Source organism: Dipodomys spectabilis, unplaced genomic scaffold, assembly GCF_019054845.1.
Source record: "Dipodomys spectabilis isolate Male_0828 unplaced genomic scaffold, ASM1905484v1 ptg000098l, whole genome shotgun sequence".
Taxonomy (NCBI): Eukaryota; Metazoa; Chordata; class Mammalia; order Rodentia; family Heteromyidae; genus Dipodomys; species Dipodomys spectabilis.
Window position 1 is genome coordinate 14,220,532 of NW_024870775.1, and position 27,940 is coordinate 14,248,471.

The following is a 27,940-nucleotide window of genomic DNA, read 5'->3' on the forward strand; positions in this document are numbered from 1 at the left end:
CATCCGTACCCATCCCTGTCCCACTGACTCCTTCCCTCATTCGTCTTAATTCCCTAGGACATACATTGGAATCTTGTTTGTGTTTTCCCCCTCTTCTCTTCTTCACTGACTACCCCTTCCACTTGACCCCACTCTACCCCTTTGAAGTACCTATTTCCTGGTGGTTTATTTTAGTGAAGTTTGATTATGGGTTTTTAAAGAAACTACACTTTGAGATCTCCCCTGAATATACGGTATTCCCTTAATACATTTATATGCACTTACCTACCACCCAACTTATTTACTTATGAAGCTAAATCTACCTTCCATATATAAAGGAAAGCATGGATCCTTTCTATCTCTGGGCCTAACTGAATCACTTTAATGTAATTTTTCCAGGTATTCCCATTATTTGCAAATTATGTGGTATCATTCTTTCTAATGATTAATGATTAATATATATAATGATTCCATTATATATATATGTATATATATATATATATATATATATGCACCAACACACACACACACACACACACACATTTTGGGGTGTTGTGTCCTCATGGTTATTACCTTCTTCAGCTTGTTCTATCTCTCTGGTGTTGATGAGGATGGATTTCTCTGGAAGCAGAGATATAGTAACATAAGAAGAGTTCCATTCCTCACACAATGGCAAAGCGATCAGCCCGAGACATCAATATTTTTCAGAGAAAAAAGAGGATTCTGCATGATGTGAATCACACTGTTGCTCTCGAACAACTGAGCTCTGGAAGTTGCCTTTGGAAATACATAGTAAATGAAGGCCTGTGCCTGGCTTTCTCGTAAGTCCCAAAGGGCAGGAGTGATGTGTGGCCAGCTCAGCACATCCACCTTCACCTGCTCAACCAGTCAGAGGCAGGTGGAAAAGAGAGGAGCAAAACCCATTTTCTGTGCCTTCCCCTTTGAATCCAAATATTAGCTGTTCTTTGGAGATCACTGTTTGAAGTCACTATTTTGCACAGGTTTGAAAGTTTGGACTTCACTCTGGAATTTGTGTTGTTTCACAAAGCTTTGTAGTCTCAAGTTCTCTGTCTACAACTCCCAACTTTCCTGTGTTACTGGAAATTCAGTTTCCTGAATTCAATATCCATTCACAAATAGTGAGATTAGTGCTAGAAAGGTGGCTCAGTGGGAGAGCACTTGCCTTGGATGCATGAGGCCCTGGGTTCGATTCCTCAGCACCACATAAGCAAAAAGAAAAAAAAGCCGGAAGTGGTGCTGTGGCTCAAGTGATAGAGCGCTAGCCTTGAGCTAAAGAGCTGAGGGACAGTGCCCAGGCCCAGAGTTCAGGGCCCACGATCGGACCCAAAGAAAATAGTGAGGTTAGTATCTCTAGGTAAAGGAAATAAAGGCTTATGAATTTGCAGGCAAAATGAGAACTACTTGAGCTCTTGTGTGAGAAAGAAGAGCAGTCCTGCTGGGTAGGGGAAGAAGGACAGCTTTTATAGGAAGGCCCAGGAGCATGGACTTCCTGATGGATTGAAGTGTTGAGGCCTGCTGTAGGCCTAATGGTGGTCTTGGGCCTGCCTATTTCTAAACGTGCTGACCAATAGTCTCTGGAGAGGTATTCCTGGTCCTGAATGTTCCTTCAATTAGAGGAGTGTGGTGGCTTTGCCTGGAGCTATAAAAGCCATCCTGAATATCTTCTCTTGGGGAATTGCAAGGGGGTGTATAAGGGTATAAGAGAGTGGGCAAGACAAGATAATGCTCCCTTTTAAAAACTGAAGCATGCTGGGCAACGGTGGCTCATGCCTGTAATCCTAGCTACTCAGAAGGCTGAGATCTGAGGATGGTGGTTCAAAGTGAGCCGGGAAGGAAAGTCTGTGAGATTCTTATTTCCAATAAACCACTAGAGAATGGGAAGTGACCCTAGCTCAAGTGGTAGAGTGCTCACATTGAGCTGAAGAACCCGGGGATAGTGCCCAAGCCCAAAATTCAAGCCCCATGACCAACAAAACAACAACAACAAAAACAACAAGAAAAACCCTCAAGCATCCTGCTTAATTCACACGTAAGCTAAATCTGCACATGTAAGCACATTTAGCTGTCAGTTCCTGTTACATTTTCCCAACTCTTAATATTACCTACCAAGTTCTTTGAAAATGGGTATTATAGATGTCTTGCTGCTTCTTTCTGAAATGAGTAATTCCCGGGTGTCTCACATCTGCAATCCGAGCTAAGCAGGAGATACAGGTAGAGTTTTGAAGTTCAAGCCCACTTTAGGAAAAACTACCAGGAAAGTAACTAAAAAGCAAGAAATAAATGGGGCCCTAGCTCTGCCTAGTTCCACACTACTTCCAAAAAGAAGGAAACAAAAGAAAAATGTAGCATGGACTTAGGATTCAACTTTTTTTAAGTTTCCACCACGTATGATTTTTTTGCTTCATTGAGTTTTTGTGAGTGTGCTGGTTACATGACTTGAAACCAGAGCCTCCACTTTTACTTTGTCTGGGGGGGGGGGGGGCAGGAGAGAGAGAGGGAGAGGAAAAGAGGAAGAGAGAGAGAATGAAAGAGAGATAATGACAGACAAAGAGAGAGACTAATTGGTGATAAACTCTCCTGTGCTTTCCTGGCCAAGCTAGCTTCAATCTGTGATTGTCAGATCTCAGCCTCCTGAGTTGCTAGGATTACAGGCATGAGCCACCAATACCCAGCAATTCACAGGTTTTGTTCATTTAGTGACTATAACTCTCAAGTTTCCAATAGGAATCAACAAAATAAAACACTAACCCTATTTTATTCTAAGTAATTAGTTTCTGAAAGCCACAGTAGTTCATTCTGTCCGCTCATTTTCAACTAGTTTCCTATTTACCAAGGTCAATGCTTGATATTATTGTGCTGTGCAAGACTAATGCACAGGCATCCCTCATCTCATAACTGACCTCCTCAGAGGGAAGTATACTGAACTGTTTAGGATGCATTCATAGTGAGCGTCAGTCTATGACCACAGCTATTTATAAGAACTCTTTGCCAGTCTCCTAGCCTGGCAAGTCGTGAGGGATTTTGTGGTCTGGTATGCACATTCTAGTGGACACCACCAGGGCACCACCGGCACTGCGGCAGCCACCACCAAGAGCAGCAGGCTTGCTTGTCTCATGGTGTTCCAGGGCACAATGTAGTGTGCCAGCAAGTTGGGGAATGGTGATGGCTCACCCTCTTTGGCACATAGCCTCCCCTAAAACACAGAAGAAAAGAGAGGAGCAAGGAAGCATTAGTACCAAGCAGAGGACTGAAGGCCTGAAACCCAGTGGGAGGAGCCCCCAAAGTGTGGACATGGACCCTATGGCAGGAGCCTAGCTAAGGATGTTTGTGCTTCTTTCTACACAGCCCTGGAACCCAGGAATGTCCAGGAACACTGATGAGTGCAGCAAATCATCTAAAACTTACACAGAAACCCAGAAAATGCTATTGCTTCACTAATACATTTTTATGAATAGAATTGCTGAAAATGAAGATAACATGAGGTGGTTTATAATTAATTTGCCTTGTCAGTCTATGAGCTAGAAAGCATATTTTGATGGTAGAAGTTCAAGTCTAGGCTGCTGATTTTTTTTGTTGTGAAAATACCATAGATGAATGGATCAAGAAAATGTGGCATGTATACACAATGGAATTCTATGCCTCCATCAGAAAGAATGACATTGCCCCATGTGTTAAGAAATGGAAAGACTTGGAAAAAATTATATTAAGTGAAATAAGCCAGCCCCCCCCAAAATAGGTCCCATGGTTTCCCTTATTTGCAATAACTAGTATATGTCTGAGACAAGAAGAAACGGTCAGATAAGTTGATGTTAGGCAAAATGAACCCTAAGATAAGGACTCAAATGGTTTTTCTTCCTTACTATTGTATCTAACATATTTATAAGATGATTTCTTTGTTGCTTTGAATGTCCATCCCACATGTATAACTCCTGTTTTCACTGTATTTGATGTTGGTATAATTTGTGGAGGGGAAGGGAAAAAACAAATTGTTTAAATAGACTGCTGTTTTGCAGTCACTGAGAAAAGTGTTGTTTTGGTGTTGATGAATCCTCCAGGAGCTAAGGTAAAAAAAAGAAATCACTGGCTCTGGCCCAGGGAGCTTGGTCCTGCATTAGCATCGCAGATGTATGGAGTTGGCACTCCACCCAGGAGGCAAGCCAGAAAGGTACAGGGCTGCCAGGTGGGTACAGCATCCTCAGACACAGCGAACAGACAGGTTCAGGAAGAACCACCATCTGAGGCTTGTTTCCTTCCTTCCTTCCTTCCTTCCTTCCTTCCTTCTTTCCTTCCTTCCTTCCTTCTTTCCTTTCTTTTTGTCTTTCCTTCTCTTTTTTCTTCCCTTCTTTTTCCTTCCTTTTCTTTCTTTATTCTTTCTTTCCAAATTAAGATGAATGCTTTGACTTCAATTTTATTGTACTATAAAAGTGATATGTAGAGTGGTTACACTTACGTAAGTCAGGTAAAGAGTCCATATCTTTTTGGAAAATGTCATCCTTCTCTCGCTCTCCCCAGGTTTTCCCTCCCATCCTCACCACAGTTCTATAGTTCATTTTCAACATAGTGTCCAGTGAGTACCTTGCAGCATTTGTTCACCCTTTGTCCCTCCATTTTGGTCTTCTGAGGCTTTCTTAAGGGAGAAAAAGCCTACCTGGATCCTAGCTCTTGTAACCGGGTCTGTGCTGTGTGTTCTGATTTGTTGTGCTGCTGATTCTGGAGTTTTCTGTGTAGTAGCATTCATTTCTCACTTCTGCACTGGCACCATGAAATTACAGCTAAACAGAACAAGTAAATCAACAGGCATTTAACCCTCCAATTTAAAAAAGTTCCAAAACGTTTCATCCAATCAGTATCTCCATCAAGGGATGTTTCTTTCCTGGAGGAATTTTAAGAAAGTCCCCTGTGTCCCTATATACAAAGAGGGAGGCCTAGTGTATGAAAACACCTGGTTATGAAAACAGTTGTGACTGCAGTAACATTCTTTGATGATGCCCTAACATAATCAGTAACCCATACGTGTTGATAGTCATTGGAGTGGTATACTTAGAAGCAGAGTCTCTGAGTTAGGAATTCTGGTTCTACAGCGGCATGCCAGCTTGTGTAGTGTCCAGTAACTTACATTCCCTCTGTAGGTCTGTTTTCTCATCTCTACAAACATAGATGTGGTGAGATCTGGAGAGGTGGTGTACGCAATAGATCCACTTGCCTAGCAAGTCTGAAGCAGTGAGCTCAAATGTCTGCACTCAGAAAAAAAAACAATGTAGTAAATGACCACATAGAATTCAGATCAAGGTTAAATTAATATGTATAAATAACACCTGGGTCATACTAAGTTCTCAATGTAATTTGTCTGAAATCATGGCTGAAATAATGACCTAAAGTGTAAAACAGAAAAATGATCTTAGTCTTTAACCTTGGACAGAAAGCTAAGTAAAACCTTTGTGAAACCCATTGCTATTGGTATTTCTATTGTGGATGTTATCGTTGGTAAGGTGCTATTGTTATAAAATATAAGTATGAGCCAGAAGACTGTGGTATGAAATCAGAACCCCTTTCTGCTGGGCACTAGTGACTCACACCTGTAATCCTAGCTACTCTGGTGTCTAAGATCATGGTTGGATGCCAGCCCAGGCAGGAAAGTCCTTGCGACTCTTATGTCCAATTAACCAACAAAAAAAGCCCAAAGTGTAGGTATGGTGTAAGCAGTAGAGCACCAGACTTGAGTGGAAAAGGCATGAGCATGAGGTTCTGAGTTCAAGTCCCCAAACAACCAAAAAACAGACAAAACAAAACCATATTCCTGCAGTATATTGACATGACTCAAACTATTTTATATAATTTTTTGTTGCTGGTGGTGGTTGTGGGGCCTGAACTCTGGGCCTGGGCATCGTCCCTCCGCTCTTCAGCTCAAGGCTAGCACTCTACCACTTGAGCCACAGCACCACTTCCAGCTTTTTCTGCTAATGTGGTACTTAGGAATCAAAACTAGGGTCTCCTGCATGCAATGCAAGCACTCTACCACTGAGCCACCTTCCCAGCCCCAATGGGTCAAATTTATACACTCTTATATATATATATATATGTTCCCTATTTTAGCTATTAGGGTCCACTGGTTATTAACAACTTTAACTCCCCCCCTTTTAAAACAGTTATCGTAAAAGTGTAATTTCTTTTTTTTCTTTCCATATATATTTTTGTTGTAAAAATACTATACAGAGGGGCTACAATTACATCAGTAGGGTAATGAGTACATTTCCTATTGAACATTGTTACCTCCTCCTTTGGATTTCCCCTAGCTTCCCTTCTCCCCCCCCCCCAGATAATTTAATTTCTTAACTAAACTCTTTGAAATTTCTTTAATAAAGCATAACATTAAAAAGGAGGGTAAAGTCTTAAGGTAAATGGGAAACTCCAAATAGATACTTGTGATGAATTCCTCTTTTTTTTAATTGTGAAAATACTGTACAGAGGAGTTACAATTACATGGGCAAGATAATGAGTACATTTTCTTATCAAGCATTGTAGCCTCTCCTTTGTTTACCCTTCCCATCCCTTCCCATCCTCCCCCCCCCCACCGCCCCCCACCCAAACCTCCCTGCTTTCCTCTCCCCACCCCACACCAAAGTTGTAAAGTTCGTTTTGGACATAACAACTTGTATATCTCATTGTTGCAATGGATCACCTGTATCCCTATTTAAACGATTTGTTTTTCCCCTTCCCCTCCACAAATTATACGGACATCAAATACAGTGAAAGCAGGGGTTATACTGTGGGGGTGGGACATACAAAGCAACAGAGAAATAATCTTATAAATGTGTTAGAAACAATCGCATGAAAGAAAAAAGAAAACATTTGAGTACAAGTCTTAGGGTTCATTTCCCTAACATCACCTTATCTGATCTTTTCTGCTTGACTCAGACATATGCTAGATATTGCAAAAAAGGGAAACCATGGGACCTATGTTTCTTTGGGCCTGGCTTACTTCACTTAATATAATTTTTTCCAAGTCTTTCCATTTCCTAACAAATGGGGCAATGTCATTCTTTCTGATGGAGGCATAGAATTCCATTGTGTATATATACAACATTTTCTTGATCCATTCATCTACTGAGGGGCATCTGGGTTGGTTCCATATCTTAGCTATAGTAAATAGTGCTGCAACAAACATAGTCATGCTGGTAGCTTTAGTGTGGTCTTGTTTGTAAACATTTGAGTAAATGCCCAAAAGTGGGATTGCTGGGTCATAGGGGAGCTCTATGTGGAGTCTTTTGAGGAACCTTCATACTGCTTTCCAAAGTAGTTGAACAAGTAAAGCGTAACTTCTTTCAATGTCACTTATTTTCTATTAGTGGAAATATCCTGCTGTCATTTTCAGATTAATGAGGCCTAGAAACCTGTGTTTCTTATTCTCTTTGAACACATACCTGCTCTGCTATCTATTCATTGCCTCATGACCACAACTGTTGATTTGTTAAACCATGCCAGTCACCATGTGTAGCACACATCTGTAGTGGGGTAGGAGCCGCACGTGCATAGGCCGTGATGTAAAGCAGCGCTGTTGGAATCTGAAGGTCTCCAGGCAACTCCACTGCTTCCCTTTTCTCCTGTCCTCATTTCTTCCCCAGGCTTCTCTCCAGCTTGTTGAACCCTTCTTCTCTCTGGCTCTTCCCTTGGCATTGTGCCTTCCTGAAATGCTCGATCCCTCCCCTTGTGTTCTCCTGTGGAGTTGTGGCTCTTTGTGCTCTCTGTGAAGGTCAGAAGTGGCTGCTCAGGCATCTGTGAGGGAGGGGGAGTAAAACGCTTTGCAGAACCTGCAGCTGCCAAGTGTCCTGGCTGGTGGGTGTCTCCTGCCCAGATGTGCTATCCTTTCACCCCAGATGTCTGAGCATACTTCTCACCTGAGGCAGCCTCTTCATAGCTCATTGCCTGGCCCTGGTGAGGAGGGGGTGTTTCACAAGCCAGCTCCCAGGTTCTCAGTTCATGAGAACTCTGTCTGGTGTCTAGCACACACCACTCCACAGAGAGGCTAAGACCTATAGCACCTTTCTACCTTGTGTAGCCACATTCTTTTATTATTTTTTAAAAATGCCCTGACAGGAGAAAATATCTGCAAAACACACTCAAAGCATGTACTGCTAATAATCTTTGTCCACACTAAAATATTAGTAAATAGCAATAGTAACCTTGAGATCCGCACAGTTTATTAATGTTTTGACCAGAAACTCAATGGAATTGTGAAGCCACAGTGAATGAAGTGGCATTACAGGTCCAGTAGAAAGGAAGTGATCCTCTGGATTAAAGACATTGAAAATTGGATTGTTTTGTGAACATTTTGGTGACCAAGTTCACTATGGAATCTGAGGATTTTGAAGAAATCCATAGAATTGGGAAACGTTTGGGTTTTGGATAATGTGACTTCTGGTTTTGAAACTGTGAGGTCACTGCCCTGATGTTGAACAGGGCTGTGTGGTACTGTCCCAGAATATCTTGCAGACAGAAGACTTCCTAAAACAACTGCACTTAGGTCTGCCAGTGGTGACATCATTGAGTGACCCTAAGCACCTCCCTAGAAGTCCATCCACTGCACAGATAGAGCCCTGTGCTTCTGATGTGAATCCATGTATTTCTTCCTGCTGTACACAGCCTTCTCCCTTGACTTCACATACATCCACGCATTATATCCTAAATATTCTGGCTTGGTAGAGCCCAAAACAGATTATTCTTTGCAAATCATAATTTCAGGAGTGGAAGTATGTGTGTGTATGGGGAGGAGACTGTACATTTGTAACATACCCTGGGTGTTTTACACTGTTTTTGAAGTTACCTACAGGGTTTCCCATTAATGACAGGGTCTGACAAGCCTAGCCAGGGGAGTTGGGAGATCCAGGCAAGTACAGGCACAGGACTCAGTGCTTTGGGCAGAGGTCTCTCATAGTCTCCTTCAAGTCTGTGTTTAAAAAGGGCTGTTTGTACACATCTGAGAAACTGCTGCTTTGCCTATTCTCTGTATTTCTTTTCACTGAATGGTCCAACCTTGACAGACTATGCAGAAGTTATGGGTCCTTTTAGAGAGTGGGGTGTGGTGGGTTGTTGAATGTAGCTGGGACTGGAATGTCTCCTGAAGGGAATGTTGTGGGGGAGCCTGCCTGGCAGCAGAGGGAAGCCTTGCTCTTAGTCTCTGCTGTCCTGACTCCTGCTGTCACTACTCCAGGCCAATGAGGACTGCATAGCTCTCCTCTTAGGGTTAATTCAGTCCTCTACAGCAGTATAGGTACAGTCAGAATGTGTTAATGGTGAAATAAAGCATAGATAACAGAGATTTGTACAAAGTTGTACAGGGGTTCTTAGACCAGTGGTCAGTGTAATTTAGGAAATACTAATCAAATGCCAACTGTGGGACAAGCAGGTAGTGAAAGTTGAGGAAATAAAGATTAAGATTAAATCTGGTTCCTTATGAAAATGTCCTGCTTTATTTAAGGGGCACTGGCAGTGATTTTTAGAGTCATTTCACTAGTTTGCAACCTGTTTCTTCTGCTGAATGCAGAACTTCTCTTTTCCTTTAGAATCATTATGCTTCTCAGAAACTTGTCCTGAGTACATTGAAACTTCAGAGGGAGGGAGTGAATTGGGAAGTTGGCATTTTTTCCATAAGGTCATAGATTGGAGTATTTATTCTTGAGAGCAGTAAGTTGCTTGAGCCTTGTTGTAGCATTCTCTAGGTTCATGTGCTCTTACAAGCTTATTATTTGTACCTAGCTCATTTCCCCCAAGGTAATTTTTCTCCAAGTGCGTTTTCCAGTTCACTTTGTTAAAAGGAAATAACTATAAATAGTTCTTCTCATTTTGAAGCTTTTCAGCATTCATCCATTTTGAAAAGACATATTATTTATCAGATTATTTATCAGACATCTTCAGTTTGTCAAATTGATATATTTTATGATGAAGCCAGAGAAAAGATATAAAATCCTGTCTTTTGTGTGTGTTCGGGTACTTTGACTTGAAGTGAGGACCTGGGTGCTGTCTCTCATACCTCATTGTTTTTTTTGCGCTAGCACTTGAGTCACACCTCCACTTCAAGCTTTTTGGTGGTTAATTGGACATAAAAGTCTCAGGAACTTTTCTTCCCAGGCTGGCTTTGAATGGGGATCTTCAGACTTCAGCTTCCTGAGTAGCTAGTGCAGTGCCCAGGTTCTTACAAACATTTGAAGAGAATGCCAGAGGCTCCGAAGCCTGCAGTGGTGTATGGATATCAGTCAGCTCCAGACAGCTCTGTATGTGTTCACTGTGTGAACACATCCATTCCCCTAAGTGACTGTAGAGGTCAAATATAAGGGTCGATTCTAAAGCCTCTAAGTTAGAGTTGTAAAATAAATGATAATTCTTAAAAAAATTATCAAATTGTTCCTTCATAATTGTTGCTCCCAAGGAAAGATTGTGTAGGCATAGAAACAATTTCTTTTACTGCATTAAGCTTTGCATACTTTATGTTAGAAAAATAGCAATGTAGTTTAATACTATGTATGTTATCTACTCTTTCTTAGAGTTTGTATGAACTCAGCTTGTGGCCTCCACAGCAAGGCTCAGATTACAGACCAGACTCAATGACAGAACCACAGAAAGAACATTGTAGAGGTTTTAGTACTTTGTAGGCTGTGGACTGGGACAGGCCTACAGGTTCAACACAGAGGCCCTGAGCAAAAGCACAGGAGGGGGCAGATTGGTCCATGTGTCGTAGCAGAAGGAGAAGACACGAAAGATAAGGTGAACAGACAGAAAGACAGACATGGAGGTTGAGGGCCATAGTTAGGACAAGAATTAGAAGTTAGAGAGGACATGGAAGTTAGAGGGCATAGCAAGGAGGTATCTGGAAGGTCAGGGGTGACATCAGACAACAGTGAAGTGAGAAGGCACAGGAGAGACAACACAGGCAGGGGTAATGGTAGAGAGAGGACAGGACTAGCAAGGAGCAGCAGCAGATGACAAAGAGGCCAGGGGGATCCAGGCAGAGAGAACAGACAGGTCAGGGGACATAAGCAGAGAGAAGTCAGGAAGGCCAAGTGGTCAGAAATGAGAGAGGAGAGGGAGGTCATGGGGCACACAGAGAGGACTGAGTTGAGGGCTCATAGCAGTCAAGGAGGTCAGAGCCCAGCCGAGAGAGACAGGGAAGGCTAGGGCCTACTTTGGACAGGGAGGCGGTCAGGAGCACAGCTGAGAAATTAGGCAGTCACAGGGGGAGGAAGAATGTCTGAAGCTATAAAGGAAAGAAAGGTCAGGAATTACAAACAAAGGGCATTTATCTCAGGGCACAGAGAGAGAGAGAGAAAACGCAAGGGTCGGGTGTACAGGCAGAGAGAGAGGGGCCCTACATCTTGTGCTTTTATTGACCTCTAAGGGATATCCCAATGGGTTCCCAGGGGTGCTCCAACGTGGAGTGTGAAGCATGTATGTGAGAGCTCAGGAGGAGCTTAATGTGCTCATGTTTATTGTGGGTGCAAATGTCTCAATGGTTTGCATAAAATGAGTTGGGGGAAAGCTGAGCGAGATGTGTCTGTTTTGCTCTGGCCTCCAGCTGGACCCCTTCAGAAAGGGTGTCACACTGAGCAGCCCCTGCCTTTGTAAGGAGTATTTCAATTACAGTTAACAATGAATGTGAAGACAGCACAAAATCATAAGCGTTCCTTACATGGGGGCAATGTCCTCACAGAAAATGTCAGGGGACTGAATGTGTGGTGAATTGTTTCACCATCATGAAAATAGGCAAAGCAAACCTTGCCAGCTGTGGAAGATTCTCAGTAACTTGTGTGGATGAGAAAACCCAGGCTTTGGGAGAGTGAAAAGCATTTCAAGATCAGACAACTGGTGTCTGACCCAGAGCTTTCTGTAGTCTGTTCTGGAAGCGGCAAGCGAAGAGGGCAGCAGAGTGGTGAGAGAAGTACTATGTGAGCAGAGGGACAGAGCGGGGGCATGAGCTGCTGCTTCCAGAGGAAATAAAAAAAGCCGTGTAGAGGGGAAATGGAGCAGGTGGCTCAGTCACACAGCTAAGGGAGTTCATCCTCTCTTGGCCCCAGCCAGTGCTATGTCTTTAGGGAAGGTGATTCCCTTCCTGGATTCCTTTCTACACAAAAGGAACAGTGTAGCTGGTCTGCTAAACACAGACTGGCACCTGAGCTCCTTCCATGTGAGCACCCCAGGCAAGAGAGCAGTAGTGCCTGTAGAAAACCTCTCCCTTCCAGAGTGTTCTGAATTTCCCATTTTCCCACAGTAACACTTCAACAATTGGGTTTCTTCACACTTCCTTGTGCCAGGGCCATCTTCAGTGTTTACTGGGCTTGTGAACATAGTCTCAGAGTAACACTTGTAAATGCACAAAACACGTAGGGAGGGCTACAAAGAAAAGCAATGATGCTGCAGTTTTAGAGAGTAGAAATTGCTGTGCGGTAGACATCCATAGTTATTCATCAGCACGTTATATAACAAATTGGATGGTGAGTGTGTAAAGTATGTGATTTTGAATTGATGAGAAGAACTAACAGTGTATTGGCCACAGTGGAGATCACAGTTACCTGGGTAACAGACACAGTTGGTGCTGACCCTGTGTGCTGTCCACACCCATGACTGAGGTCCTAGTTAGTGTAAAGGCAAACATAGTTCCTGCTCCCTAAATGATATCTGTGCCACATGTTTCCAACCCCTGAGCCATGTAGGGCTCTTTGAACGTGTATGAGGAATCCTCTTGGGCTCTGGACTGGGCTTCTAATGAATCTTTAGATAGTTTGAGGGAAAACTAGAACCCTCCAATATAGAATATGTCCTGTAACTCTTATAGTCTGCATTCATGAAACTTTTCTTAAAAAATTTTTTTTTGTTGGTAATGGGTCTTGAACTTAGGCCCTGGATGCTGTCCCTGAGCTTTTCTGCTCAAGAGAAGGTAGCACTCTATCACTTTGAACCGCAGCACCACTTCCATATTTTGGAGGGTGATTGAATGGAGGTAAGAGTCTCACAGACTTTTCTGTCCTGGCTGGTTTTGAAGTGTGATCCTCAGATCTCAGCCTCCTGAGAAGCTTGGATTACAGGGATGAGTCACTGGCTCCCAGCTAAAATGCTTAAATCTTTTCCCATAATTGTGTAATGATATCAATGTCTTATAGCATTTTGGGAATTTTTTCTTAGATACTTCTTATGTTTTTATGTCATTTGATATTCTCCCATATTTTTAAAATAGAGATAATGTTTAGAAGTATACTGAGTTCTTGTATATTAAGGTAATAGCTGAACAATTAATTTCAGATTTTCTATCTACACAAATTATCTAGAATTGTTGACAGTTTATTTCCTGTTCTTCTTACTTTTTTCTTTTATATACTGGTAAGATTTTCAGGCCAATGTTTAACATAAGTTTTGTTTCTTGATCTTGAAAGAAATGCTTCTTTCTCTACTCAATAATCAGTTGTTGTATTAATTTTTAGTAACTAGTATGAGCCAATCATTACTTTAACAAACCAGTCATTTTTCTAAATAAAATCATATAATCTTTCAGTAAAGCAAAACAGAAGCAAATTCTCAAAACTCACCACTAGTTATTTATTTCATGACGCCTATGCTTTAAGCACAATGGCTATTTACATATAGTCTATTTGCATGTGAAACTGTGCATCTCCCCTCAACCTGTTGGTCAGTAATACCTCCTGGATAGATTTGATGCTGGTCAAAGTTGACATACTTATACCATGGAAAACAGCAAATGCTACAAATCAGGTTTTAATTCTCAGTGTAGTTAAACAGTTACTAGCATATCTCCATCAAAACTGATGTTGCTACAAATTCAAGCATTTTTCTACCTGTTAACTCAAAATGAGGAGATGAGGAAGTAGAGGGTAGGAAAAGTTTTAGCAGTGTGTCTGTAGCCTGTGAGGGATGATGATGTCTTTGTTGTTGTTCAGACAACTGCCATGCTCCACTGGCCTCTTCCTGGGCCCTGGCATCCTTCAGCAGCAGCTCAGAGCTGTCCAGCAGCCGAGGCCCTGGATTTGCTAGTCTAAATTGGAGAGATGGTGAGTCTGCTATTGTCAGTCCTCCCTGATCTCTTCCAAAGACTTTATATTCTTCTATTTTCCATTCTTAGAGATGAAAAACTAGTTATACTGAAATTCAAGGAAAGAACTCATCATGTTATCAGTTGTTAGCTTTCTTCTTGCTTATAAGTTTGTGTTGATTTTGTTTGGCTATCTTTCCCCTGTACTGAATGACAGTAAGTGCTGATGTGGGAAATTCAAGAAAATATTGTAGGTCATAGATTATTTCCTATTATTTCATCCTTTTTAGTTTTAAAATACCATTTGGCTGGTCAAGTGAGCTGGTCATAATGAAAAAAAAATGACCAAAACTAAAATCAATCAAGCAAAGACATGATCCAATTTCAGAACTAAGGGGTAAAGTTAGCAAGGTAGCACATGATACCTCTCTGTTGTGTAGGAGCCATGGCTTGTGATAGGGAGATGTCCCAGTCCCAGTATCTCAGTGGAAGGAAGCCAGAAATCTATCATTGAAAAGAAGGATTCCTGTCCATCATAATTATGTGAAGGATGACTAAGCTCAGTCTTTGAAGGTGTATCAGTCTATTCATGCCAATCTAGTATTACTGTGTACTTTGCTTTTCCTATTGAGCAAATAATAGTTTGGTAGATTAAACCATTGAATGCACTGGGAACTCACTTGTTATGGTACTTTCTTTCTTTTCTTCTCTATTTCTTTCTTTTTGTTCTTTCTTTCTTTCTTTCCTTTCTTTCTTTCTTTCTTTCTTTCTTTCTTTCTTTCTTTCTTTCTTTCTTTCTTTCTTTCTTTCTTTCTTTCTTTCTCTCCTTCTACTAAGTAGATGTACAAAGAGATTTCAATTCCTTACTTGTCAGGTTTTGAGTACAATACATCTTGATCGATGTTATCCCTCTATCATTCTCAATTACTCCCATCCCTTCTATACCCTTAAATTACATAGCTCAAATTTTATATAACATCCATTGAACATGACTGTGTTTGTTCAACTTTCTCCCTCTATTCATGTGACTCCCTTTTGTTGTTCCCCCCTAGTTTCTCCTTCCTGGTATTCATTTTGTTAAATAGTTCATTAATTGTCAGAGGAGTTAACCTTATAATGGGAAGATTAATTTTTCTACGCATGATGAATGAACTTGGGAACTACAGCTTAAGGTTAATGCTGCTGTATGTCAAATAATTGTTAGATTAACTATAGAACTGATTATTTCTCCTTGTTTTAGAATATTTCAAAAATCAGGGATTAGTCAATAGCTTGAGTTCACTGTGTCTGTTCACTGTCAAGTGTGGGGTCTTGGTCATGAACAAGAAGGCTGGTAGGAAGGAGTCAGAACACAAATGAAAATGTCAGTGACTTCAGGTTGGGGAGCACTGCCACATCTGGGCCCCACCATGGTCTTTTACCATCATGAAGTTTTTGGAGCCTCAGATTTCAGCACCATGTCAATCATTTCTAGCTCTCCAAGAAACGCTGACATTGAAACCAAATGACAACTGAACTTATATCTTCATAATAAAATTCTATTCCAGTGGTCACTGTATGTTAACCTAACATCTCAACTGCCTACTACGTTCCAAATGAATATAATAAATGAGGAAGCATTGAAGTTAGTTTAAAGAGGCTCAAGCAGGGTGCTTGTAATCCTACTATTCAGGAGGCTGAGATCTGAAGATCACAATTCAAAGCCAGCTAAGGTAGAAAAGTCTGTGGGAATATTATCTCCAATAAACGAGTTGAGAATGGGAAGTGGCACTTTGGCTCAAGTGGTACAGCACTAGTCTTGAGCTGAAGAGCTGAGGGACAGCACCCAGGCCAGAGTTCAAGCCCTACGATGACAAAGACCATCACCACCACCAAAAAAGAAGCTCAAGGCTTGTGTACTCTCTTTCTGATTTGTAGAGACAGAAGCTTAAGAGTGTGGGTCCCTTGCTTTGAGCCCTGGGAACTGTAGAGGCTACAAACACTAGGAAGAAAACTTTTAATGTAGAAGTTCAATTTATTCCCAATATATTTAATGAAAACAACTAAAAATTGACATATCACTATGATATGACATGTCTATTAAATGATCATACAGTTTATCTTCTATTTTGGGGTTCTTCATAATCTTAAGTGAGGCTTAAAAGAAACATTAGGGAGATTAAGAACTCTCTAATGAAAAAGCTGGTGATTGTAGAGATGGGAACAGGTTAGTGTTATTTAATGTAGAATTAAATACTCCTAGAGTTCATATTTGAAATCTTTTCTTGTGATTTTCCTAGAGGTTCTGTGATGAGAACAGGCTGGACTTGCTCTAGTTCACTGTAGAATGGGTTGAAGAGATAACGTTTTGGCTGTGCACAGTCTCTGGGAAAGCAGCCCTTTCTCCCCAGCTTGTGCTCTGGACAGTCACTGTAGGCACAGAGAAGTCAGTCAGCAAACACTTGGACCAGTCTAGAACAGGGTTCTCCACTGTTTTCATTCTCATGTCCAGAAATGTTGCATGTGAATAACTGAAATTTTTTCCCAAGAAAAAAAGGGGCTAAAGCAAAGGCTTTAACTCACCATGAAATAGGCTGAGTGGTAAAGAAGCCTCAGGGTTAAGCCCAGAGTTCTGAGCAGGTGTCCTGGAAGCAGGCACTGAGCTGATTGTGACTTCCCTGAAGACACCTTTGACCTTTGAGGGAACACCCTGCTTCCCTCACCTGCTCCCCACTTGCCATATCATGTCCTGGAACCCTAATGAGTCATTATGGGGAAAGGAAGGCATGTAGCTAGATGACATCGCATTGAAACAATATTACAGTGGCCTTGGAGAGAAGCTTATGTGGCACAAGTTTCAATGTAGTGTTTCTTGCTTGCTCTGTACATGCCCTGAAGAATGGGTCTTTCTTTTATTTCATTAGCCCACTTAGGATTTGTCCCCCTGTGCATCTCTGCTCTTGTGCTTATTGAAACTTCAGGAAGACATGAAGGTCTTTTTGCCTTTCACCTTAGTAAGTCTCCTTTTTGTGACATGATCATGTATTTTAGGGCAGTGTCCACCCTGGGGCAGCAGGAACAGTGGTCATTTTTATTAATCACGGGTCAGAGTAAGGTGGGCCCAGCCCACACCCGTCAATTCCTGTCAGCCTTTCATCTCCCTAGGGAAGCATCACAAGTGTGTCAAGATTCTGCCAGAGGTGAGGAAGCAGTTACATCAAAATAAGTAAGATGGAAACTTGCTCAACTGCTATGCCAAAAGCAGTCCAAAGTTTGCAACCAAATATCCAATAATGAGCTGTGGCTTGTGCCTTGGCTCTCACTCTGGGATCTGAGGCAATTAAACTTTGCAATCAGTCAGACTACCAGTCTACATTGAGAATCTCTAGCCCTGAAGCAACTCGATGCTGCTGTGGGTGGGGCTGGGGAAAGATGGTGTCACGGGTGATTGGGGCTGAAACTGGCAAGGTTTTGTTGTTTTTTTTTTAATTTTTTTTGTCAGTTGTGGATCTTGAACTCTGGCCCTGGGCACTGTCCTCAGCTCTTCATCCCAACGCTACGGCTCTACCACCTGACCCACAGCATCACTTCTGGTTTTCTGGTAGTGTATTGGAGATAAGAGTCTCAACGACTTTCCTGCCCAGGCTGGCTTTGAATAGCGATCCTCAGATTTCAGCCTTCTGAGTAGCTAGGATTACAGGTGAGAGCCTGATAGTTTTCTGTTAGTCCCCTGTGTGTCAGAACAGGGACATCTGAAGACATCTTTGATTCATTTGGCTGCACTGTTATCATAAAGGTTGTGAAAAGGAGACCCCCACACTGTTCAGGGAGAACACAGCTCATTAGCAGAAACTGTACCACCAGCCCACACAGGACCAGCTGAATTCTCTCAAGAAGGAGAACTGAGTTGGGGAGAGAGACTATACAGGGGAGGGTGAGTAGGAGGTGTGGCCACAGTGGATGAGGAGGGGTGACCTCAGAGCCTGGGGGACTGCGAGGTGTGCCTCTTGCCTGGGTTATAGGTGCTGGGTAGGAACTTGTCGGGAAGTGCCTTGTACAGTCCTTCTCAGAGAGAGAGAGAGAGAGCATAAGGAAAGGGCCATTTCTCCCAGGCAGACCTCGTAGTTATGAGGTTGTTTATGGCTGCCAGAAGGGTCCAGATTATCTGCAGCGTGCTCTGTCTCTGGTAGTTGCTATTCTTATGTGCTTACCATGTTCTAAATACTTGAAGTTGAAAGTTCCGATTTTTTTTTTTTGGGGGGGGGGTCCGATTGTGGGGCCTGAACTCTGGGCCTGGGTACTGTCCCTCAGCTCTTCAGCTCAAGGCTAGCACTAGTGCTTCTTTCCAAGGCCACAGAGAGTTTGTGAGAGCCTCTCACAGCATGGCTGCCAGGAAGCAGAGGGCTAAAATGCCAGCGCTCAGCCCCAAGATTTCTTAATGTTACACGAGAGCAAGTGGAAGGCTCTGAGATCAAATCCTATCACTGTCTATACATCATACAATATGTATTTACCTCATAAAATGCAATACCTATTCTAGGTGATAGATTCATTTCAGTGTGCTTCCATGGAATTTCCATTCTGTGTGGTCAGTGGAGGAGAGGGCATCACTGACTTTACTCTTTTCCTTCCTTGCTGATTTCTTCCCTTTTGCTTTTCTGATACTGGACTCAGAGACTCTAAGTTTTTTTCTTTTTCTCTTTTTATTTTGTGGACATTATTTGAAGTTCAAGAAGCTAATACCTTCTGCTGTTTATATTTAGACGAACTTTGAGCCTTGAATATGTCTATTACAAAACTGTCACCACAACCAAGGTGACATCCATTTCCATCACTTCTAAGAGTTTCTCTCTGCTCTTCTGCCCTAGGTGATCCAGCCTTCTCTTTACCTCCATTTTGTATCTCCCTTAACCTCCTTCTTGGGAGGCCTGGTTCTCTCCTGCTATGTGCTGGTGTGTTCCAGGGCAAGGCTTTCCTGGGGATTTGCAGTGCAAAGGCTCCCACATCCAAGGATTTGCACAGCCATCCCCTCCTCCTCATGTCCCTCTTCCTCCTCTTCCCCCTGCTGCTGCCTCACTTCCCCCTGCTTCCCTGTTCTTCCCCTTCTCCTCCACTCCTTCTCCCTCTCCCCATATCTATCTCTTCCCACCCCTTGACCCTCTTCATCCCAGATTATTGCTTGTATTCAGTTGATAGCAGTAGCCCCCTCCACATATCTGTGGTTGTATCAATCAAAGTTTCAGTTACCTGAGCTCAACTGTCATCTGAAAATATCCTTTGGAAAATTCGAGGTAAAACAGTTCCAGTCTCTGACGCTGTATGCTATTCCAAGGAGCATAGGGAAATCTCAGTAGGTACTCCTTACCAGGGTGAAGTCACTGCTCCAGTATCCAAGTGTGCATTTGTGTGTCAGTAACCTTTTACTTGATAATGACCCCAAACTGCTAAAGTAATTATAGTAGCTACTCAAACTCGCCAAAGAAAAGACAGAAAGTGCTTCCGCTTGAGTCACACACTCTTCTCTTTTTGCTTTAGTTATTTTTTCAGGTGGGGATCTCCAGCTTTTGCCTGGAGCCAGCCTCAGTCTGAGATCCTCCCACACTGCCTACAGAGCTAATGGGATTATCAGGATGAGCCACAACAATTTTTAAATTCAGATTCAAGCTTGTTAAATGTGTTCTTCATTTAGTCTTTACAGCAGTGTAAGAACCCAGTGTATGCAATGCCACTGAGGCACAGTTAAGATCTTATATCGGTGAAATGACCCCTTTCGGTGAGGTGATCCCTTGGAAATACAAACTCAAGTTTATCTGATTCTAAAGTTCTGTTCAAAACTACTGTGTGGCATTGCCTATTTATGGAACAATGGCCTTCAAGCTAGAACTCATTCATCTGCAAGATAAGCTTTCCAACAAGTGTATTTCCTGTAAATGTTAGTATGCTCTGTAAAGGTAGTTTAATGGACAAAATACTAGGGCATGGAGAACAGAATAAAATTAAAACCCAGTGCACAGAAAGTTAATGTTCCACTAAAAGCATTGTCTGTGGGGACAGGAGGCAAAAGCTGGAAGAGAGGGAGGAAAGGCTTGATGTTGTTCAGATGGAAACTTACTCTTCACTTGATGTAACTGTAATCCCTCTCTACACCATTTTTATAATAAAAACATTTTTGAAAAGCAATGTCTTTGATCTCTTTCTTCCTGTTCTTAAAAATTTTTTACTTCATTACAAAGAAATTAACCTCTACCATTAACTGCCATGTGACTCACATCTATAATCCTAGCTACTTAAGTGGCTGAGATCTGAGGGTCATGGTTTGAAGTAAGCTCTATCAGGAAATGTGTAAGCTTCTTATCTCCTATAAACCACCAGTAAACTGGACGTGACACTGTGCCTCAGATTGGTAGAGCCTTAGTCCCTGAGTTCAAGTCCCTTAACCACTTCTCCTCCCCTCAACTTGCCCCGAGACACATAGACAGACAGACACACAAACACACACACATACACACTCACACATGAGATAAAGGAATAATGCTGCCTTTTTCTCTTCTCCCTTCCTCTCCCTCCTCTTCTCTCTCTTCTGCCCTTTTCTTCTTCCTCCCTTCCTCCATTCTTCCCTTAGCCTCTTCCTCTCTCTTCCTTTCCCTCCTTCTCTTCACCTTCTTTCTGTCTCCATTCTTCCCTTAGCCTCTTCCTCTCTCTTCCTTTCCCTCCTTCTCTTCACCTTCTTTCTGTCTCTCCCCTCCTCCCTCCCCTTTCCTTTTTCTGCCATCCCCTCCATGCCATATCTGTCTGAAATAGTGAGCCAGATCACACTGGACTCCCCTTAAGCTGTTTTCACAACAAGGAAAAAGTCCTTAGCACAGTTTCATGACTTTATCCTCTGGACTCTTCTTCTGTGACTTTGTCTTCCGTGTTACAGTCCGGTCCCACATCAAATTCACTGGGAAGCCTGATGCCTCAGTACCCCTAGTGTTCTTTGCTTTATTGCAGATGCCCCACTCCCTCGAGAACCTCAAACCTGGTCTCCCCTAGGCCGCGTCTCTACTTTCACCTTCACCCCACCCCTCCGACTCCATTCTCTCACATAGGCCATTCTCTCACTCTCAGGAAAATGTTTTCTTTTCAAAATTACATCACAAGTAGAATTTCAATGATTTTATTAATAAAATGTTAACAGCACATACTACTGGTGAAAGTAAAGACGAGTAATTAAAACTGACTTGAAGGTGATTTCGATGATAGTGCAATTTTTTTCTGGACCCTTCAGGGAAAATACAGTTGGAAATTTTGCAGTTCTTCCATGTTCTTATAAGCGTCACAAAGAACATATAAAAATGCTCATGTACAAAGTAAAGCATTTGGAAGGGCAATGCTACCTTGTATCCAATTGTATATAAACTTATTTCAAATACAAATGAAGATTTCCAGAAGTTTGTTTCAAAGACTTTTGTGGTTTGCCATTTTTCAAAATTGTAAAAAAAAATTTTCATTGAAACCAGTGTCACAGTGTCTTGCCTTTTTTAGATAAACATAAATAATTTTAAATTAAAAAAAAACCTACATCAAATATAAGCAGTTTAGATGTAAAATAAAATAAAATATAAGATAAATAAAAATGAAAGTAAATAATAAATTATAAATGTTTTAATAGAAAGTAAATAATAAATTATAAATGTTTTAATAAAACATAAATAAAAAAAAGAAACAAAATTTAAATACAAATAAACGAAACAAAATTTAAATACAAATAATATGAAAACTAAATATGTAAATATTTTGATAAAATAAAAATGAATAGAAAATAATAATAAACAGATAAACATTAATATATTAATATGAAAATTAGAATGAGGTAAAAAAGGAAAATGCAATGATATATATGAGCATAAATAAGCAGAAAATATAAATTAAATATAAATAATAAATATAGGTTTAGATGAATGTAACTAAAATCAATAATGTAAATTAAGCAAAATAATTTTAAACATGAATATTTTAATGGAAACAAACAAAACAAACAAAAAGTTATTAATATAAATGAAAAATGAAAATGATAATGAAATATGAAAAATGAGAATGAAAATGAAATATGGACTAATAATCAATTTTAAACATAAGTTTTGATAGTATAAGCATAAACAAATAAAAATATTTTAATATTAAACATAAAAACTAAAAAATAAGAATGATAAAAATAAAGAATAATAAAAATAAATATAAATTAAATTTACATTTTAACAAAGTATTTACTAGTGGGAACATAAATTAAAAAATACAAAATATAAATAATATTAAACATAAATTGGTTTGAATGGTCTTAGCTAAAAATAAAAAAAATGGAAATTTATATTTGGACTTTTCCGTCACTGACAATTCTGGACCACACAATTGACCAGAATTTCCTATGCAGGAGCATTGCTGCAGCTTGGGCTCCTGTTCCAAGGCTGGGATTCACAGCCCCACAAATAACTGGTCCTCAACACACAGTCTGTCAAGAATGATAGAAGCAGACTTAATCAGTCATTAGTGAGACTGTAGCTATTTGAAAATTTTTTCCTGATACTGGAAATGAATATACTTTATCAAATTCTGAGGAAAATTTTCAAACAAAATGTTGAAAAAAATTTCTACTTCCTAAGATATGCAGGAGAGCCTAGTAAGATTCTAGACTAGTATTAATTATCTAGTAGGATAATTTTACATTATCTTCTAGAGAATTCACGCATCTCTCTTCCAGTGTTTTGTTTATGTGTAGTCATTGGAACCATATTGGAGTTACTCTTGGCATCTTCTCGATGGTTCTTTTTGATGCTTTAAGCATCTTCTATTGGGCATTATGTTCATATCATTTTTACGGGCTCTTTTCTCTCTCATGAACACTCCTTTCCTTGTTGTTTTAATATCTTCCCTTCATTCCTACCTATACATTATTTCTCTTGCTTCTGATTAGAATCCCACTGTTTTTTTCCTTGTCTGTGTTGTCAGAAATCCTTCCTAAGATCTCTGTTCACAATCGTGGCTTTGTCTTCTGGCCTTCTGTCTTTTTGTTTGGTAGTCTCTCGGGTGGCTAGTATGTAGTTCATTCACTTTATTTTGTCAACTGTTTCTCTGTTGAAGTTATTGTTGTTGGGGTGTATTCCATTCCCCAGCAGGTATACCTTTTTTTTTTTTTCCTGTGCTGTGACCTGTGTGTGTTGGTACCTCCATTAATTGAAAACTGTGAAGGTGTTTTGCTACTGGTTGTCTTCACTTGTAAGCATTAATAATTGTAACTTCTGGTCTTTAAAGAATGAGTTTGCATTCTAGAATTCTTTCATTTTTGAAAATCTCCTTATGGTGGCTGATCCATATTTTTCTTATACAGCCCATTACTTGTGTCCCAATGTTCCCTAAAGAATGTGTTATAATTGGAAATTTCTTCTTCTCTGCTTCTTGTTTCTCATTGCAGCTGTTTTTGAAGCAGAACTTCTTGTTCTAATACAGCTACTTTCCTAGAGCAACTAGTTTCTTTTGCTGTAAGGCATCATTCAGCTGAGTACCTTTGTATGATTTGCAGGCTTCATTGGTAACCTTCTGGTTGGGTGTCTCTCTGTGACTTGTGGGGTGCTTGTCGAGGAAGTCCTTCGAATTCAGTCTTTCACTTGAGATGGAGGAGTGCAGACTGCGGGGAGGGGCTGGGCACTGACTCACATTGCCCCGAGATTTTGTTAGTTGTGATTTTTCTATAGGCTTACAAATATCTTGTGGTTTTTCCTGTGATTTCTCCACTGGGGCACAGATGTTAGTGCCTTTGATGTGGAGAGCACACTCCTGTACCGGCTTATACAATGTTGGCAGCAGTTTGACTCGGCCAATGTGCAAGTTTTGAAGCACTTGTTTTGTGGGTGGGCTATGCTGGGGAAGTGTGATTTCTTTTGGTTTTTGAAGATATTTGGTACACAAAAGTCCATTGGCTTGTCCCTGGGGACTTGTCGTATCATCTTCACTATGGGCACTTCGGACAGTGAGTGGGGCTAATTCTTTAGCCCGAAGAGGTTGAAGGCGAGTGGGTTTGCCTGCTAATTTTGTGGAGCTAGTCTTTCGATCGGGAATCTTGGTGCTTTCAGTGGCCTTGTCCACTGTAGTGTCCTGGGGTGTTGAATGAGTTCCAGCAGCCTGGATAGCGGCAGCAGATGTAACCACAGCCTTGCCAGGTTTCAGCTTCTTGACTGCATCCCTATCAGCCAGATGTTCAGTGGCTTGGTGCTCAGCTCTGCTGGGGGTCATGGCAAAGGACACCCTCTTAGTGGTTTTCGGGGATGACCCGTTCAACTGAGCATGATCTACTTTTGATATGGAGATATTTGCAGATATGCCCCTAACAGCTAAAGAGGGGGCAGGTGTTTTTGTTTCTAGTCCCTTTTGGATTTCTGTAGTGGAGGTGGGAGCCGTTAGGGACTTCTTTCTCTGTTTTTGCTGGTCCCCTGTCTTGGGGTGTAAGTGGGCCAGGAGCAGTGAATTTTCTTCCACTGTGGCCTTAAGCCTGGCAGGAGGAGGTCTGGAGCCTCTGCGGGAACTCGGGTCAGATCCCATTGTCTCGGGAACCTCGGGGGACACCTTGCCTTTGCTTGCTCCAGTGTCGCCAGCAGACAGGTTCCCAATGCTTCCCACTTCGATGAGAGGAATAGGGGATGCAGATGGTGACTGGGTGTCCTCGCTAGTCATGTCTTCATTGCTGCTCCCTAGAGACCTGAGCTGCTCCTCCTCAACATTGGCACCTGGGCTGAGTCTGGCTGCCTCCACAGAGGTGGGGTGCACTAGGTCCTTCCACTTGCTGTCTGAAACCCAGTAGGACCTGGGTGGATGATGTTGCTTGGTGGCCGCACCAGGAGCCCCCGTGGGTGGCTGGGGTGCTCCAGCTACTTTGTGGAGTATGGGCCAGAATGGGTAGTTCTCCTTGAGCCAGGAGAGTCTGCAAAGATGTTCGTCCTCTGGTGCTTCGTCTTCTTCCTCTGGGCTCAAGGGGGCTGGGTACGATTCCCCGGCCCAGGAGACTCTGTGCACATGCTTCTTCTTGGCAGCCAGCACAGAGGCCCCTGTTGGTGTTTTATCGGGTGCTTTGTCCCCTATATGGGGGGCAGTGCACATGTGGTATTTAGGAAGACCCGTGGAGGGTCTGCATGGATGATGGTCCGGTCTCCCGGGACCATCATCCACAACCAACGTGGGTAGGTGAGGATGATCCTCTTGGGTTGCCAATCCAGCAGCCCCAGGGGATCCTTGGGGTGCTATGTACACTCCATGGCGGCCAGTTAGGAATTGGTCAGACAGGGCTGACGGTCTCCGGGGATGTTGTTCTGGGCTGACTTCACCATAGGCCACAGCGGAGGGTCTGCGGGGATGATGCTCCCTGATCACTGCCCTATCATCCTCAACCAACTTGGGTAGGCGAGGATGATCCTCTTGGGTTGTTGATCCAGGGGATCTTCGGGGTGCTCTGTGCACTCCCCCAGCACTGATGATTTGGTCAGAAACTTCTGAGGGGCGGTGGGCATGATCATCAGGTGTGGCCAATACAGCAGCCCCTAGGGGTGATTGGGGTGCTCCGTACACTTCCTGGCGGCCAGGCAGGACTTGGTCAGACAGGGCTGATCGTCTCCGGGGATGTTGTTCCGGGCTGACCTCACCATCATCCACTGCGCTGGGTCTGCGGCGATGATGGTCCCTGATGACCGGCCCATCATCCTCAACCAGCATGGGGAGGCGAGGACGATCCTCTTGGGTGGCCCATCCAGCAGCCCCAAGGGATCCTCGGGGTGCTCTGTGCACTCCCCCAGCACTGATGATTTGGTCAGAAATATCTGAGGAGCAGTGGGGATGATCATCCCATGTGGCCAATAGACCAGCCCCTAGGGATTCTAGGCGTGCTGCACGGCGGCCAGCCAGGACTTTTTCAGACAGGTCTGGTGGTCTCTGGGGATGTTTTTCTGGGATGACTTCCCTGTCAGCCACTGGGGAGGATCTGCCTGGAAGGTGTTCTGGGGTACCAAGAGCAGGAGCCCTAGTAGATGTTTTCCTGTGGGCTCCACCCCCCGGTGGTTGGGGCCCTGAGATGGTGGTATATTTCTTGGTGTTCTCCAGCCAGGAGGGTGTGTGAAGGTGGCCATCTTCAGTTGTGAAGGCAATGGAGGATTTTCTCTGACCTTTTTCTTGCACTGAGGAGACACTGGACAGGGGTGGAAAATTGTCAGAGTCCCTAAATTCAGAGGTGTAAGGTCTGCCCTGGGCCTGCAGACACCTCCCTACCTCTGCCCAGTATCTGTGTTACCTAGGTAACTGGCACACCTGGAAGCAGTCATCTCCCCCTCCTCCTAGGTTACATCCTGGGCCGCCTCTGGTCACTCCTCCCAGACCTTGAGGTCACATCCAGATCCATGTGGCCACACCCTTCCCCCACCTGGCCACACCTCTTCCTGTCCCTGGCCTAGATAAGTCCTGGCCCAGGGGTGGGTCTCCCCTCTCAGCCATGCCTCTCCCCCATGCATGGTGGGGACAGCAGTTTGGTAAATAAACTTTTCCTGCCAGAATACCACCCGGTGTGCTTTTCATCTGCTACCTAATGAAACCTACCTATGTAATATACCTTACATATGGGGTTTTTGAGTTGGAAATGTTAAATTTCCTGACCACCTCTATTCCGTGAACTAAACTGGTTTGAGCCACCACTGAGACTTTGCACCAATACCATTGCTGGCCTTCACCTCCATGTCCACACCACTTCTCTACTGTGGTGAGTGAAACTACTCTCTACTGGTTCTCTGTTACTCAGTCTCTGTCCACATGTGGTGCCGCAACAGAGAGCTCCCGTGGCCTTTAACTGAAAGCTGGTGACCTCTGGAACTGGGGATGCTTGGTTTGGGGGCGTTGGCCCTTTCTCTCTAGAGGGCTCTGGGGGAAGTCGGGATGCCACTTCGGCCTGGTCAGCTCTCCTTCACTCACCACATTGACTCTCTCTTGCACTTTTATAAGGTGTTGTGAGTCATGCCCGAGCCGGGAAGCCCCTTTGAAATGCCTCCTCTGCTCCCTGGAAAGTCAGAGTGCCTAATTTTTTATACCATTCTCAGATTTCAACCGGTTTTGCCACTGCAATGGTAAATGGTCAGAAGTCTGTTTGCTTTCAGGCTCTCTTTGCTCTCTCTACCAATCATGTCCAACTTTCCCCATCTCTCCCTCTTTCTCTTTTCTCCATCCTTTTGGCTTGTGCCCTGAAGACTGCAACACAGGCTGGGTCCTGGAGACCCTCTCAAAGGCTAGCCATTCTAGGTTTGAAAGTTGTCAGAGTTTCCATATGTTCAGTTTTCTTTGCCTGTCCTCTGTCTTACTAAGCCCTTCACCTCTGCCTCCCAGCCATCTCCTCTAGAAAGGTAGCTTTTCTTGTCTTATAGTTCAATCTCTCCAATCTCTCTCTCTCTCTTTCTCTGTCTGTCTCTGTGTCTTTCCTTGAGTCTACCCACACTCTGTTAGAGAGTATTCCTTCCTTTCTGCTTCTTTGTCTGCTTGTCTGCTTGCTTGCTTAATAAAGCTCCACCCAGTTTTCTTACCATTATGACTTTTCCAGAAATTCACCAACTTGGCCACATGGTAGGTTAAGGATTTGGCCTCATGTGACCCCTACCCTTCTACCAAGGTTACTACTCCTACATCCAGTTATTCTGATATGCCTTGCCAACAAGTTGCTGCCTCTTTTCACAGGCCCTGGAAACTGAGGCCTTACTATCTTATGTGCTTTGTTAGAAAAGCTGTCTAAACATTGTCAGAAATTTTGGGATTTGAGTTTTGCCTTTTTTTGTTTGGTGTTGCCTATTCTAGCACTGACCACATGGTATTAAAATACTGGGCAATGTCATCTTACTGCTGGAATTCCAAGACTCTGTGTGTGCTGGAAAA